Consider the following 17695-nt stretch of genomic DNA (forward strand, 5'->3'; position numbering starts at 1 on the left):
TTCCTTTCTTCTACAGACTGAAGTATTCAAGCGTGGAATAGCCACATGCCAATCCCTGGGACGTTTTGTGGCGTAGAGACAGATGTCCACATGGGAAGGAAATCTTGTTGCTGTGTTTTAACCTCGGTCGGGATTATCTCCCTGCTCTTGATCGCTGCACGGAAGACGTGGCCCGATGTGGTGGATCACTTTACCATAGTTGACACAAGTAATCCAGGTGAAGATGACAGCAGTATTTGTGATGGGTATTGTTCGCAATGGCCGAAAAAGAGAAAAAAGCCCCCCCCCACACATATATATATATATATATATATATATATATATATATATATATATATATATATATATATATATATATATATATATATATATATCGTGAGATATTTTGTCCCGAGATAATTTGTCCTGAGGTATTTTATCCTGGATGTTTTGTCTGAGATCATTTGTCTTAATATTTTTAACCTACTACCCAAAATAGAAAAGAATAAACAATTCAAATATATTTTCCCTAGATGTACCAGCAGAAGAGCAAGATTTTGGAAATGGTAATCCTCATTTAAAAAACTACTTGTTCGTGTGTTTGAGAATGTATGTTTGTGTGTGTTTATGTATATTTATTAGTGTTTGTTAGAAATTTTCTATGTTTTTGTTTAATTGTGTTACTTGTTTCTATTTGTGTATGAACTTTGTACGGATGTCATTTAATGCGTGGTATGTTTATTGCTATTATTATTTGTTGGTTAAAGAACGATTTTAAAAATATGTTTCCATTTTTAAGCAAACAGTATTCTTTACATTTAATAATTTAAATAGATCTACATACTATTATGCTGGATGTTTTACAGTCAATGATTTAAATAGATCTACATACTATTATGCTGGATGTTTTACAGTCAATGATTTAAATAGATCTACATACTATTATGCTGGATGTTTTACAGTCAATGATTTAAATAGATCTACATACGTTTATGCTGGATGTTTTACAGTCAATGATTCAAATAGATCTACATACTATTTATCTGGATGAAAATCAGTATCTCTCCGCTAAAATGAATGTTTGCAAATGCACATTGAATGGCGTGAGATCTCGAACCTGACTCAAGTCTCAGTACGTACATGAGCCCACCCAGCTCTCACCAGAGGCATAGCAACCCTTTACGGCGCCCTTGGCGAACTATTAATTTTGCGCCCCCACCCCCACCTCAATTGTATATATTTATTCACGTTAGCGAAAAGCCCTCCCAATTAGTCACCATTTATAGTTTTTTTCCTGTATCACACAAACAATGTAGAAAGCCGTCCGTAGAACCAAGTAGATTTATTTTCTTAAATTCGACTGTAATTCAGCTCAGAATAACCATTTCATTGTATGTTTCTACAAAATTTGGCGCCCTCTTAAGGTCGGCGCCCGGAGCGGCCGCCCCACCCGCCCTCAACTAGCTACGCCTCTGGCTCTCATGGGTACCTGATTCGCGTTAGGGTAAATAGACGCCTGAGCACTGTGCTGCCCACACAATTCTTTCATTATGCTGCCCACACAATTCCTTCACTGTGCTGCCCACACAATTCATTCACTGTTCTGCCCACACAATTCCTTCACTGTGCTGCCCACACAATTCCTTCACTGTGCTGCCCACACAATTATTTCACTGTGCTGCCCACACAATTCCTTCACTGTGCTGCCCACACAATTATTTCACTGTGCTGCCCACACAATTCCTTCATTGTTGTGCCCACACAATTATTTCACTGTGCTGCCCACACAATTCCTTCACTGGGCTGTCCACACAATTCATTCACTGTGCTGCCCACACAATTCATTCACTGTGCTGCCCACACAATTCCTTCACTGTGCTGCCCACACAATTCATTCACTGTTGTGCCCACACAATTATTTCACTGTGCTGCCCACACAATTCCTTCACTGTGCTGCCCACACAATTCCTTCACTGGGCTGTCCACACAATTCCTTCACTGTGCTGCCCACACAATTCCTTCACTGGGCTGTCCACACAATTCCTTCACTGGGCTGTCCACACAATTCATTCACTGTGTTGCCCACACAATTCCTTCACACGCCGAGGTCAACAAACTTTACAAGAGATCATTAGGTGTGGATTGGGAACTTGAGATGTTTTTGCAAAACTAAACCTTATAAACGACATTTAATTTACTTGATAATTTATTTAATATTCAATTTACTTTTTATAATTACATTTGCATTCTTAAAATTAACAACTTTAATATGGGCAATTTTTTAAATGTCGAAACCTTCAGGCCCATTGGCCATTATACGTAGAAGTGGGCGGGTCAAGTCTCTGCTTGGGATAAACCTGGAGAACATGACGTCACAGGAAATGTTGATGACCATCCACAGTTACCCAGACAACATCGATGTAAGTCTGGGATTAGTAGGTTAACAACTTACATCAGTAATTACTAGTAAATAATTACTGTCTATGTCTCATTTGGTGTAAAAAAAAAATTACTGCTGAATTGCAAGTTTATAATTTTTTAAAATAATTCTATAAAAGCATATAGGCTACTGAAAAAAATGTTTTTTTCACTTATTGGTGATATATCTTATGCCCATATGTCCATATATGTCCATATATCAAGACTAAGTTAGAAGATCTAATATAAAGGAAGGCTTAAATCGATATTTGTATTGTATCCGCTCTTCTCGGTCGATCGCCAACTAAATGTGTGGGTTTTTTTTTTTCGGAGAGTGGTCCAGCTTCTTGGTAATTGATGAATGAAATGTCGTCATCACTTAACTGACTAACGACTATGGAAATAGCGTATTCTTATATGATTTTATACAATATATGACTTTATATATGGAAGTTCCATGTGAACATTATTTTACACCATTGTGCGTGAAGCGAGAAGAAAAATGACGATACAATTCCACTTTGTTACGCTATTTAATTATTCTAATATTGCTGTAGATATATTAAGTTCAGTTGAAACGGTTTTCCTTATGCAACAAGTATAATAACATGCTAAACTTTATGATAAAACAATACAACTTTTTAAATTTCCCAATACAATTAGTAATATACTAGACGACCCTTATTATTCATTGGATAATGGTTCGTGCTAAACAGCACAAACTAACATCCCGGAACAAAAACGTAATTGGGCTGGTAAGTAGGTCACCAACCAGTTCCTTCGGCTCAATAAAACCTGCATGAGCAATAGAACTGGTTGGTGACCTACTTACCAGCCCTATTGACGCGGTTGCTCACTAGTTAATTGGATTCAGTGTTTCTTTCAGACTTTTTCCACGGAGAAACTTACAGGTGGGGTATTTTTTATTAGGGGGAGGGGGCGGCGGACACTGGTAAAAGTATATATATTCTATATAAATTATATTTTTCGTGTGTGTGTCAAGGGGGGGGGGGGGGTAAACGTGTTAGTGCTTTGTGTGTGTGTGGGGGGGGGGGGGTTGTGCCACCGAAGAGGTGTCTGTAATAAGCACTGGTTGGGTGATTGGATGTATCAGAGTGATCAAAGATAGGTTACATCTGGTGTAGAATTTAAGTTTAGAATATTAGAATATTTTGTACTACACATAACGCAATAACTTTTTAGTGCTAGTGCTAACTAAAATGTGCATGGAAATAAAAGCACACATTCTATGTTTTATTAATGTTGTGTAGTTTCTCACAGTCTTTGATTCAAAAATTTGATGGGACATGCGTATAACAATCGATTTACGGAGCATCTATGGTTAAGGTCTACGTATTTTCGCATTGGGGGGCAGCCCAAAACCGAGTCCGATGGAGATGTGTAGTTGCACCCCTTTGTTCCCCAGGGGCCACAAAGGAATGATGATGATTTTCGCATTGAACACAGTAGCACTTCTTCGATTGGCACAGGTGACGCGATGTGTACTGTGTAGTGTGTACTTCGGTACGCAAGTCATAGCCTGATGAAATGTGCTGAGGTGGAGGGAATGGACTGAACGTGATCTAAGTCATACACAGTGTTTCTTTCACACTTGATATTTTCGGGAGGGGGGGGGGGGGATTGGACAAAATTAAATTTTCCGGGGGACTGGGAGGTGGACACTGGTAAAGTTATATATTTTTTAATATAAGTTTCATTTCATTCGGGGTACCGCCCCTCCCCACCCCCCGATGCTTGGAATAACCTCTGGTCATACGTTGTTTATGTGTTTAATTATTAGCTGTATCTTCTGTTATATAAAGACTAGCTGCATACCTGTGCTCTGCCACCGTAAATCTTTTTTAAATGTACCAACTTGGGAACATAACATAACATAACAAAACTAAACACAAACACAACACAAACACAACACAAACACAACACAAACACAACACAACACAAACACAAACACAACACAAACACAACACAAACACAACACAAACACAACACAACACAAACACAACACAAACACAACACAAACACAACACAAACACAACACAAACACAACACAAACAAAACACAAACACAACACAAACACAACACAAACACAACACAAACACAACACAAGCACAACACAAACACAAACACTACACAAACACAAAACAAACACAAACACAAACACAAACACAACACAAACACAACACAACACAAACACAACACAAACACAAACACAAACACAACACAAGCACAACACAAGCACAACACAAGCACAACACAAACACAACACAAACACTACACAAACACAACACAAACACAACACAAACACAACAAAACACAACAAAACACAAACACTACACAAACACAACACAACACAAACACAACACAAACACAAACACAAACACAAACACAAACACAACACAAACACATCACAAACACTACACAAACACAAACACAAACACAACACAAACACAACACAAACACAACACAACACAACACAAACACAACACAAACACAACACAAACACAACACAAACACGACACAAACACAACACAAACACAACACAAACACAACACTAACACAACACTAACACAACACAAACACAACACAACACAACACAACACAAACACAACACAACACAAACACAACACAACACAAACACAACACAAACATAACACAAACACAACACAAACACAACACAAACACAACCACAACACAAACACAACATAAACACAACATAAACACAACATAAACACAAACACAACATAAACACAAACACAACACAAACACAACACAGACACAACACAGACACAACACAGACACAACACAAACAAGCTGACAAGAAAATTTACCGGAAAAAGTGGAGTGAGCTTTCTGTGCGGGTCCCGTGTGTCTTGGGTACAAACGGGAAACAGAAATTAATAATCTATCAGCTGATACATCTAAAAAAGATCTACTTTTTCTCTCGTCTTTTGTTATGTATTACTCCTCACAAAATTAAACCACAATTTAAAACGCAAATCCATAACCCCACTTATATTACTTTATTAACTGAATGGTTGCTGTTGATTAAACTGTTATTATGTACAATTAAGTACAACCTGATCAATATGTAGTGCATTTTTGAACGATTAATGATTGATTAAACTGGCATACGAACTTAACATCTTGGGGCGCCGGCTAATTGCACTTAAAATCTGACTCCATCAAGTTTCATATAACAAGCAGATAAATTATAATTGTGTTTTATAATAGTAAAAGTGTTTAACAATCAAATAAGGGACCTTTTCGCAAGTTAAACGAAAACAACCAACACTAAAATATAGCCATGTTATGAGAGGTTAAGTGATCTATCTATGGTCTAAAATATAGCCATATTATGAGAGGTCAAGTGATCTATCTACGTTCTAAAATATAGCCATATTATGAGAGGTCAAATGATCTATCTATGGGCTAAAATATAGCCATATTATGAGAGGTCAAGTGATCTATATGGTCTAAAATACAGCCATAATGAGAGGTCAAATGATCTATCTATGGTCTAAAATATAGCCATATTATGAGAGGTCAAGTGATCTATCTACGGTCTAAAATATAGCCATATTATGAGAGGTCAAATGATCTATCTATGGGCTAAAATATAGCCATATTATGAGAGGTCAAGTGATCTATATGGTCTAAAATACAGCCATAATGAGAGGTCAAATGATCTATCTATGGTCTAAAATACAGCCATATTATGAGAGGTCAAGTGATCGATCTACGGTCTAAAAATACAGCCATATTTTGAGAGGTCAAGTGATCTATATATGGTCTAAAATATAGCCATATTATGAGAGGTCAAGTGATCTATCTATGGTCTAAAATATAGCCATATTATGAGAGGTCAAGTGATCTATCTATGGTCTAAAATATAGCCATATTATGAGAGGTCAAGTGATCTATCTATGGTCTAAAATACAGCCATATTTTGAGAGATTAAGTGTGGTGGAACCCCGAAATTGTTTTCTAATATGTGTCAGAGAGTGTAGGAGCAGGGGCGTAACGAGGGGGGGCGGGGGGTGCGGACCGCACCGGGTGACACCATTTAGGGGGTGACACCAAGGCAAAAAATAGCAAAATATATAGAGAAAACATATAGGGGGGGGGGTGCAAATCGAAAGTTTGACGGGGGGGGGGGTGCAAATCGAAAACTTGAGGGGGGGGGGGTGCAAATCAAAAGTTTGAAGGGGGGGTGCAAATCGAAAATTTGAAAGTTTGTCCCTGGGAAGGGTCTCTATGCCTCTGGGGGGGGGGGGGGGGGTGACACCATTATGTGCCGCACCGGGTGACACCCGACCTTGCTACGCCACTGTGTAGGAGGAGGGTGTGGCAAGTGTTAGCTCTACCTCTAGACCCGATCCTTCAAACTTATTGAACTATCGATTGTAACTAATAAAAAATACTTCTCGGGTCCATTTTATCGGCTATGCAGAAATCAATTACAATTTTTGATTAATTTTTTTTCTAATTAAATATCTAATTAAATAAAGCTTTTATCACAGAGAACGTTTTTATGACAGAGAAACTGACCCACACCTGTTGCAGAGAAAGTAGAAAATAATTGATTGAAATACTTTTAAAAATTAATTAATTATTTTATTTTAGCCAAGTTGTGTTGAAATAAATGATATATAAATGTTCAGGTTCGTTCATTTGAAAATAGTTCCCAGTCAGCTCTCAACTCGAAACTCGTAAGTTTACACAACATTATTTCATCTATCATTACGCATATATATATATATATATATATATATATATATATATATATATATATATATACATATATATATATATATATATATATATATATATATATATATATATATATATATATATATATATATATATATATATATATATATATATATATATATATATATATATATATATATATATATATATATATATATATATATATATATATATATATATATATATATATATATATATATATATATATATATATATATATTATGGTCTGTTTTCAAATGATTCAGTCAGTAGTTGACGTTTCCATTTGAAAAATGTGGCATACAACAATTGTACTACTTTAACCATAATTGTCAAAATTAATGCGCAAAATTTGGCAACTTTTGATTCATTAAGGCACTTCTCATCGTTTAATTAGGTTCTATATTTCATTTGACTGGTTTAAACTGGTTGAAATGTCCAGATGGTCATTTCTCAGCCAGCCGGTGTGACGTACAACAAATCGAGTCACGTGATGAGACTGTCTAAAAATACTTTCGTGTGGCCCAACTCCGTAACTTACCCGAATAGTTGTAGTGGATGCTGGCTAAATTAACCAACGACTCAATGAAGACAAACTTTTCTATAGATTATAGCGTGGGTTGGAAACATATAAAATAGTAGGTTTTCCACATACAGAGAAAGAGGGTTGGCCACAGATAGAAAATGGGCTGACCACACACAGACACACACACACACACACACACACACACACACACACACACACACACAGAAAGTGGGTTTTCCACACACAGAAAGACAGGCAGTCACTTGGAGTCCGCTGGGTGAAAGAAAAATATCTGCCTCGGGAACCGAACGCAAGTCTTTCGGGTTAGCAACCGTATTCTATCACTCCACCAAACCTCAACATATTTTTCATTAAACACGTTAATAACTGTTTTTAATTTCCTTACTCCCTAAACTATTGGGTGAACATTTAAAAAATGTAATTTAATTTTTTTTCAGCTCAGTCAGAAATGTCGCCAAAAATGTTTCTCACCATTTTTATTCTCTCGGCGCTGTGTGTCGTTCTCTTAGACAGCGCTCGTAAGTAGGCTTATTTACGTTTAAATTTTGCTAATTAACGTTTTAATTAGGTTAATCAACTTTTTATTTATGCGGTTCAGGACATAATAGTATGATAGTGACACAATCTCTCGTTGTTCAAAATCGGACTTTAAATGAGGTCACAAAAATGACAAATTTATTCAGCAATATACATTTTAAGTAATGAATAGATTATTATTTAAAAAATCTATATGAAGAAAGTTTAGAAAATATACTCAATACTTGATCCATGGCTAGCGGTCCAACCTTATTCATCCTGCTTTAATCCTTACCAAGGAAAGCAATATATATATATATATACATATATATATATATATATATATATATATATATATATATATATATATATATATATATATATATATATATATATATGATTACGTTTCAACAGCCGTCACCACAACTAAATCAACTACTGCGATCAAGACTACAGCAAAACCAGCTACGACAACCACAGCCAAACCAACTACAACAACAAAAACCCCAGCAAAACCAATGGCCGCAACTACAACCAAACCGGCTACAACCACGACAGCTAAGCCAACAACAACGACAAAGACCACAACTAAACCAACAACAACTGCAAAGACCACAACTAAACCAACAGCAACAACGACAAAGACCACGACCAAACCAACAACAACGACAAAGACAACAACCAAACCAACGACAACAACCACCAAGAAACCATCAGCACCAAAGGCTGGCTGAAAGCTAAAATAAGAGGTAACTACAACTTGAGCTTTTGGCTATTTATTGGAATATGATCTACGATTCAATAAATTAATACAAAGCTATAAACGTTAAATACATATATTAGGGGTCGGCGAAGTCAGATCGGTAAAGCTCGAGGTTGCGATACAGAAAAGTCCCGAGTTCGAACCCACGGGCAGATGAGACTGGGGACATCAACCCATCTAGGAAAGACAACTCCAAAATTAAACAACTGCTGCCTTGTAGTTTGTTCTTGGTTGGACAAAGGCTGTAGAAGCAAATCCAGAAAGAAAATCAGGCTGAAATTAGAGTGAATGGCTTATAACAACATGTTGACACGTAATACTGAATAGGACTGCTTCAACATTACAATTAAGAATTAAGTAGAAGAAATTACCTATATTGACTAGACAATTCATTTATAGTTCCCCCAACCCCAGTTCATCATCTTCATCTTTTCTTTTTTGTGCCCAAGACACATGGGGCCCTCACAGAAAGTTCCCTCCACTTTTGTTGGTCACCGGTTATTTTCCTGGCAGTCCCCCATGACAGTCCTGCCTCTGTCAGCTGCTTCCCCACCGTGCGCCTCCATGTCTCCCTTGCTAAAAATTTTTTTAATAAATTAATTCCTTAAATTGACTGAAATTTAACTAACTTTTTTTCTTAAACAGCAAATGATGTGTCTTTTTCCAAGGAAGAGAAACCCGACAATGAGGACATTCCTCTCATACATTTTTAAACTAGATATGTATATGGCCTATGTAATCGGTGGATCTAGATGTGTTTAATAAAAAAAAAAAATCTTATTTTTTTTGTTATTGTTTTGCTGTTTGCAGTCTATCCCCGGTTATTTTAAGTTTTAAGCACTTTTAAAAATGAAATTACTAAATTTTCGAATTCGCAACTCACTAATTACAAAAAAAAAATATATTTAAAAAAATTAAATTCTGAACTAACAGTGAATTAAATTTTTCCTATTTATATTACAAAATTAACATATTTATAAAATTGTTACATTATATTAAGATATAAATTTATGTTATGGCGTCTACAATTTTTTAACTGATACCTTTTGATGTCATTCAATATCATGACTGTAATGTATTGTTTAAATAATTCACTAAAGCTTCGATTGCATCTTGGTTTATTTTGTTACATAAATAGTCAACTATCTAATATTTTTTTGCACTAGATTATATCTTGGTTTATTTTGGTACAGAATTAATCAACTATCAAAGAATTTTTTTTTTGCACCAGATTTGTTGATTTTTATTTAAACTGCGTAATAATTTTAAATAGATATGTTTTATTGGGGGATTTAAATAAACTTCATGTGATAAGTATCATATGTTTCTCTTGTGTGATCACTCATAGTTGTTGTCTTAGATAAGCTTAGAAAAAAAATTTGTATTAATATATATGCTAACAACCCACACAAAACCTTGATAAAACTAACGTTAAAAAACATTCATATCTACGAAAATTGCTGAGCAGAAAGCTCACATTAAATTATAGAGAACTACCTGAAACAGCACTCAAGTAACATTCTTCAAACGGAAATAAAGTACTACTTCCTGTTACCGGAAATCCTTCAAAATTTGACAGAAGCATGAGCATACAATGTATTACAAGTGAAGGGTGGCAACGAAAATGTGTTGCACTTACACTTCAAAAAGAAAACTGTCATACTTTCAAAATATATTTTTTTTATTTAAAAAAAAAGAAACGAAAATTGATCAATAGTACCCGTGCTTTAAATTAAATACAAAATGGTGACTAGCGATATTTTCGGCATAGCAACTTCTACAGTAGACGTTTTTTCTTTGTACAGGGGACATAATTCAATTATTATTTTCGACAAAGTAAATCTATGCTGGTTATATCCCTTTATCAAAATTTGTGAAATTACAGTCGGGGATGGAAGGGGGGGGGGGGGGAGGGCTTCGAATGTTTAGTGACCAAAGGGAGATGAGTTGGGGGCAGTTGGAGTATCGGTGATAAAGTATGACGTCATTTTTAGACGAACTAGTCAGCGTTACGGTCTCTTGACCGAGTGGGCGCTGACGTCAGAGTGATGGCCGTCAGGTGACACGTCACGTGATCAACCTAGTCGTGTGGTGGACGTCAACATGACCCGAGGACCGGTGCTGTGTTAAATGTCAACAAATGTAAACAAATGTAAACAAATGTCAACAAATGTAAACAAATGTAAACAAATCAATGGGTTGGTTCATGGCGCGTGCCGCAGGTGCGGCCAATCGGAGGGTTGGGATAGATCACGTGGGCTGAGTTCGTCAGGTTTAAGGAGAATCTCTCTCACACACACACACACACACACACACACGCGCGCGCACAGAAAGAGAGAGAGGGGGGGAGAGAGAGTTACTAAAACTATTCGGTATTATACACCAGTTTTTTATAGTAAAATATTGAATTATCTACTACAAACGTAGCCACCACTTCTCTATTACATACGTAGCTCTACTACACACATAGCTACTACTTTTCTACATCAAACGTAACTACTTCTTTTTTTACATCAAACGTAGCTACAACTTCTCTAATACACACTTAGCTATACTACACATGTAACTCTACTACACACGTAGCTACTACTTTTCTACATCTAAAGTAGCTACTACTTCTCTACTACACACGTAGCTACTACTTCTCTACTACACACGTAGCTACTACTTCTCTACCACAAACGTAGTTACTTCTTCTCTACTAGACACGTAGCTCTACTAAACACTTACCAACAACTTCTCTACTACAAACGCAGCAACTACTTCTCTACTACAAACGTAGCTACTACTTCTCTACTACAAACGTAGCTACTACTTCTCTACTACAAACGTAGCTACTACTTCTCTACAACAAACGTAGCTGCTACTTCTGTACAATACACTTAGCTACCACTTTTCTACTACACACATAGCTAATACTTCTATACAACACACGTAGCTACTACTTCTCTACCACAAACGTAATTACATCTTCTCTACTATACAAAGTCGGTTTTTTAAAAAAAAACTAAAGTTCTAGAATATATAATAAAACATTCATTACGATAAATTTCCCAAAACGAGTCAACGCAACTTGAAGCATCTGGTACATCCATTCATACTACTGATGTTAGTTTTTTAACTTGACCCTTTTGATTAATTCCTATCCGTCGAGTGTACCGTAACGGGGACAAAAAAACATACTTTGTATAACAAACACAAGTATAGCGGATAACAACATCTGTGGTGAAATCAATTTAACAATATATTGAACTGAAATTTCGAAATGTATCTTTTGTGTAAGTAAACATACCAATGATAAAAATTAATAATAAAAATTATTGCGAAATGCTTGGTTTCTCAAAAAAGGAAAAGGACCGAAAAAAAATTATTGAATGCAGTATGCGTTAAATATATTCTGCCTGAATAAGAATTTTAACAAGCAAAAACTGTTTAAAGCTGACAGCCTGTTTTAGTACTGTTGAAAAGCTTCTGCAGGCTGAGTTATACACATGTTTCCTGTGGGTGTAAAGTAGAGTCAAATGGTGGGGCAGGGGCTGAGGCGTAGTGAGGGCGGGGCAGGGGTGAGGACCGCACCGGGTGACACCATTTAGGGGTGACACCGTGGCAAAAACTTGCAAAATGTACAGAAAAGATGCTTTATGCCTCTTCCATAAATGATTAATTACATTAAATTAAATAGAAATGGGGGTGTGGTAACACCATGACGTAAACGTTTTAACTTTAGAGAAAACAATGCTGCATCTAAATGTATTATTAACGGACTATAAATAAACGACGTCACTATTATGTTTGCCGTGATTAAAGCTTATACACATACATGTACGCGTATGTGGCATATATTTAAATTATAGGTCTATGCAGTGGTGTAGCGAGGTCGGATGTCACCCGGTGCGGCACTTAATGGCGTCACCCCCAGAGGCGTAGCGACCCTTCCCGGGGACAAACTTTCAATTTTCGATTTGCACCCCCCTCTCAAACTTTCGATTTGCACCCCCCTCCCCCTCAAACGTTCGATTTGCACATCTGAAAAGACTATTTAGCACTCGAATTTCATATAATTAAGTGGAATTATCATTATTCTCTATATATTTTGCTATTTTTTGCCTTGGTGTTACCCTCCCCCCAAATGGTGTCACCCGGTGCGGTCCGTACCCCCCCCCCACTCTTCGCTACGCCTATGGGCCTATGTAGGCCGACACACCCAAACACACACACACACAAACACACACACATAAATATATATATATATATATATATATATATATATATATATATATATATATATATATATATATATATATATATATAATTATCTTGTTAATTTACCAGTTAGTTAAAGCTATAACTAAACGGTGACACCGTCAAAGATAAGAGTAACAACAAACACTTTAAAAAATTGTGTCGATCATTTATTGCCGAGTTAAAGGGGGTTACACGCATCAGGTTTCACCCCACCTTGTGGCTTCATGTAGACAGGCTGTTGTGCTACACAGGCACATTACAGACAGGCTGTTGTGCTACACAGACAGGCACCCTACAGACAGGCTGTTGTGCTACACAGGCACCCTATAGACAGGCTGTTGTGTTACACAGACAGGCACCCTACAGACAGGTTGTTGTGCTACACAGGCTCCGTGTAGGCAGGCTGTTGTGCTACACAGGCTCCGTGTAGGCAGGCTGTTGTGCTACACAGGCTCCGTGTAGGCAGGCTGTTGTGCTACACAGGCACATTACAGACAGGCTGTTGTGCTACACAGACAGGCACCCTACAGACAGGCTGTTGTGCTACACAGGCACCCTATAGACAGGCTGTTGTGTTACACAGACAGGCACCCTACAGACAGGTTGTTGTGCTACACAGGCTCCGTGTAGGCAGGCTGTTGTGCTACACAGGCTCCGTGTAGGCAGGCTGTTGTGCTACACAGGCTCCGTGTAGGCAGGCTGTTGTGCTACACAGGCTCCGTGTAGGCAGGCTGTTGTGCTACACAGGCTCCGTGTAGGCAGGCTGTTGTGCTACACAGGCTCCGTGTAGGCAGGCTGTTGTGCTACACAGGCTCCGTGTAGGCAGGCTGTTGTGCTACACAGGCTCCATGTAGACAGGCTGTTGTGCTACACAGGCACCATACAGACAGGCTGTTGTGCTACACAGGCACCCTACAGACAGGCTGTTGTGCTACACAGGCTCCATGTAGACAGGCTGTTGTGCTACACAGGCTCCCTGTAGACAGGCTGTTGTGCTACACAGGCTCCATGTAGACAGGCTGTTGTGCTACACAGGCACCATACAGACAGGCTGTTGTGCTACACAGGCACCATACAGACAGGCTGTTGTGCTACACAGGCAACCTACAGACAGGCTGTTGTGCTACACAGGCAACCTACAGACAGGCTGTTGTACTACACAGGCTCCGTGTAGACAGGCTGTTGTGCTACACAGGCTCCATGTAGACAGGCTGTTGTGCTACACACGTTCTCTTTGTATGTAATTTTTTTGAAAATGAAAGTCACTTTCTTGATAGCACTTTCTTGGTTGCATTATAGAGAAAAACAAACACACAAATATGTCGGCCCTAATCCTAAAAAGCAACAACAACTAGCTGACATTTTTAATGGCCGTTATTAAAATCATCAAAACAAACCCACAAATAAGGATTACAGACTCTAAAATTTAAACTTCAAACAATATCTGAGGAAGCTTAGTTTATTTTATCACTGATACATCTGGTTGTCAGACTATTTCAAAACATGCTTACAAATGTATAAATATACGTCAATTCTAGTAGAAAGGTAAATCTACTCCCTGAATCTTCGACAATGTAAGTTTTTGAAACGTTTGAATACGATGTGTAGATAATATATATATATATATATATATATATATATATATATATATATATATATATATATATATATGCAGTATAATACTTTATTATAGACCCTGTAAAAGTGTCATTTAATATAGGATTAGTTCATTTCATTTCTTATTTTGGTTTAAGAAATAATTGCTTATATTTATCATATGTCATAATTAATTTAATTAAATTCTTTGCTGACACCGTACGGACCTGGCTCATGGTGATATACTTAACGGTGATCGAAGCAAGAAACGAACATAAGTTTTTCAACATTCCTCAATTTGATATGTGGACTTTTTGTCTTATTTTTAAAATTGTTTAACTGTGTAAAAAAAAACTCTTTGAAATCTTTTTTTGTGTGTATGCTCTGCTTATCACGTCTACCCAGCTGATGAGTGATCAGTGCGTTACATTTTGTAAAGCAATTATTATTCGCATTGGACGACGTGGTCGAATGGTAGAGCATTTGGCAGCTGGCCCGAAGATCTCGAGTTTGTCTCTCGGTTCAGACTTGTAAAACGTCTCTGAGTCTACCCAGCCCTAATGGGTACCGGACTTACGGTCGAAAAAGTAAAGTGCATAGCGGTGGCCACATTATACCTTCACATGCCGAGGTCAAGAAACGTATGAATCATACATCATCAGCCCAATGGATCGCTATGTCTAAAGAGGAACTTTACTACGCTACACATACACCGATTTATTTATATCTGAATGCATTTCTTTATGATTCGCAGTACCCTATAGATTGTTCTGTGAAAACAAAATGTCCGCCAAACTACTTCTCGCTAGCGTCCTTCTTTCAACACTGCTGGTCGCATCGGTGGTCGGTGATTGTGAGTTGTGTTACAAATTTTTTCAGCGCTAATCGCTGGGTTTAGATACCAGATACTCAGATAGACATTGATAGAGAAGTTTAGAGAATCGTAATGTAATGATTTTAAATCTAGGTAAAGTAATCTTTAGTTATTAATTAGATCTTTTATGTCTAGAAAAGAGTTTTAATAATTTTGTCGAAAAAAAAAACGTTTATATGATAATTTACTAAAACTTAAATTTTACGACTGTATTTGCAGATAGTATACATACATATATATATATATATATATATATATATATATATATATATATATATATATATATATATATATATATATATATATATATATATATATATATATATATATATATATATATATATATATATATATATATTTCAGCAAAGAGAACAAGAACTACTACTAAACCAACTACAACAACAACTAAACCAACTACAACAACAACTAAACCTACTACAACAACAACTAACCCAACTACAACAACAACTAACCCAACTACAACAACAACTAACCCAACTACAACAACCACTAAACCAACCACCACTACCACGAAGGCAACCACTAAAAAAACTACAACAACATCAAAACGCCATTCTAAATAAACTTTTAAACGCATCGGCTTGGTAACGGATTTGTGAAAACGCGTATGGTAAGTTTTTAAAAAACTAATTAGTTTAATTGCATATCAATTAACAAATATTTAAACACTGAACTGGTTAGGCAGTATCTTGAAAATGCCGGTGCGACGTTATTTTTTAGGTATTGCACGAAATCCAAATAAAAAACCTAACTAGCCAAACAATGTTTTCTCCAGCGTAAATAAACAAATGATGACAAATCTAAAGTATCGTGGGGGGGGGGGGGGGGGGGGAGGGGGTGTGGGGAAGGGGGAGGGGTGAGGTGACACCCGACCAAGTGACCCCTCTGGGTTTGTGTCATGCCCATTTTGGTCATCTCTTAAACACAGTTTCTTTAAGGAGGCATTTCTTCGCACCCCCCCCCCCCCCCCACCCCACCCCCACCCCCACCCCCCACCCCCAAAGTTCGCCTGCCGCACTCCCCGAAGAACGAATTAGAATTTAGAAAATATATACTTTTACCAGTGTCCTCACTCCCCCTCCTCCATCCTAGAAATTTTCAACCGCCCCCCCCCCCCACTCTGGAGTAAAAAGTCTGAAAGAAACACAAGACTGTCTATACCCTGACTAAACTATAATGTAAAAGATTTCTGTATTTCTTTTCTTCATAGAGCCACGGAATGATCTACCTGACTATTGAAAAAATACCAAGCTGACAGTTTAAAGGTTGTGACATGACAACGATTTGTCTGACGACTGTCAATCATCGTAAACCACGCTTGAATTACTTTGTTTAACTTTATTTTCAGCATTTAGTTGGGGAAAAAAACTTTTTAATTTTTTGAAAACACATTTTAAATCTATTCTATTCCAGTAAATAAAGCTATAAAATAAACATCTGTTGAGTTTTTAATTTCACTCAAGTCATTTATTCAATTGTATGCTATGGTTATCCTATCTTTCATGATTTGTAATGCACTTTTTAAAATATATTTTACAAATTACCACACATTTATTTCGATTACGAACATCGTTTTAAATTTAAATACCACCACTATGTATATTTTCCGAACTGTTTATTATAGAGCTTGTAGATCTTAGTCATATACAAACACTTTAAAGTTAAATAAATTAAACACACTGGTGATACACTTATTAGGATCTAATGTAACAAAAGTAATGTATATATGTGTTATATATATATATATATATATATATATATATATATATATATATATATATATATATATATATATATATATATATATATATATACTAGCTTATACCCGTGCTTCACTACGATGTGGATATGGTTATTACCGCGATCATCGCATTTAAACGGATATTCTTTCAGCGCACCACGCTACACGCGGGTGGCGGTAGCACTTTGGTGTGAATATGGATATTCACGGACATCCGCTCAGATA

The 17695-nt window shown here is 36.8% G+C and overlaps 1 long non-coding RNA gene across 1 annotated transcript; it reads left to right on the plus strand.

The window, feature by feature from the left end:
* The first annotated feature begins 14785 nt into the window (after positions 1-14785).
* LOC131949730 (uncharacterized) lies at positions 14786-17163 on the plus strand. The gene is made up of 4 exons (XR_009388191.1): positions 14786-14812; positions 15589-15687; positions 16072-16339; positions 16940-17163. It is a non-coding gene; the product is annotated as an uncharacterized LOC131949730 (long non-coding RNA).
* The last annotated feature ends 532 nt before the right edge of the window (positions 17164-17695 follow it).

This window comes from Physella acuta, unplaced genomic scaffold (assembly GCF_028476545.2).
Source record: "Physella acuta isolate Inbredline_101_S28 unplaced genomic scaffold, ASM2847654v3 ptg000710l, whole genome shotgun sequence".
NCBI lineage: Eukaryota > Metazoa > Mollusca > Gastropoda > Physidae > Physella > Physella acuta.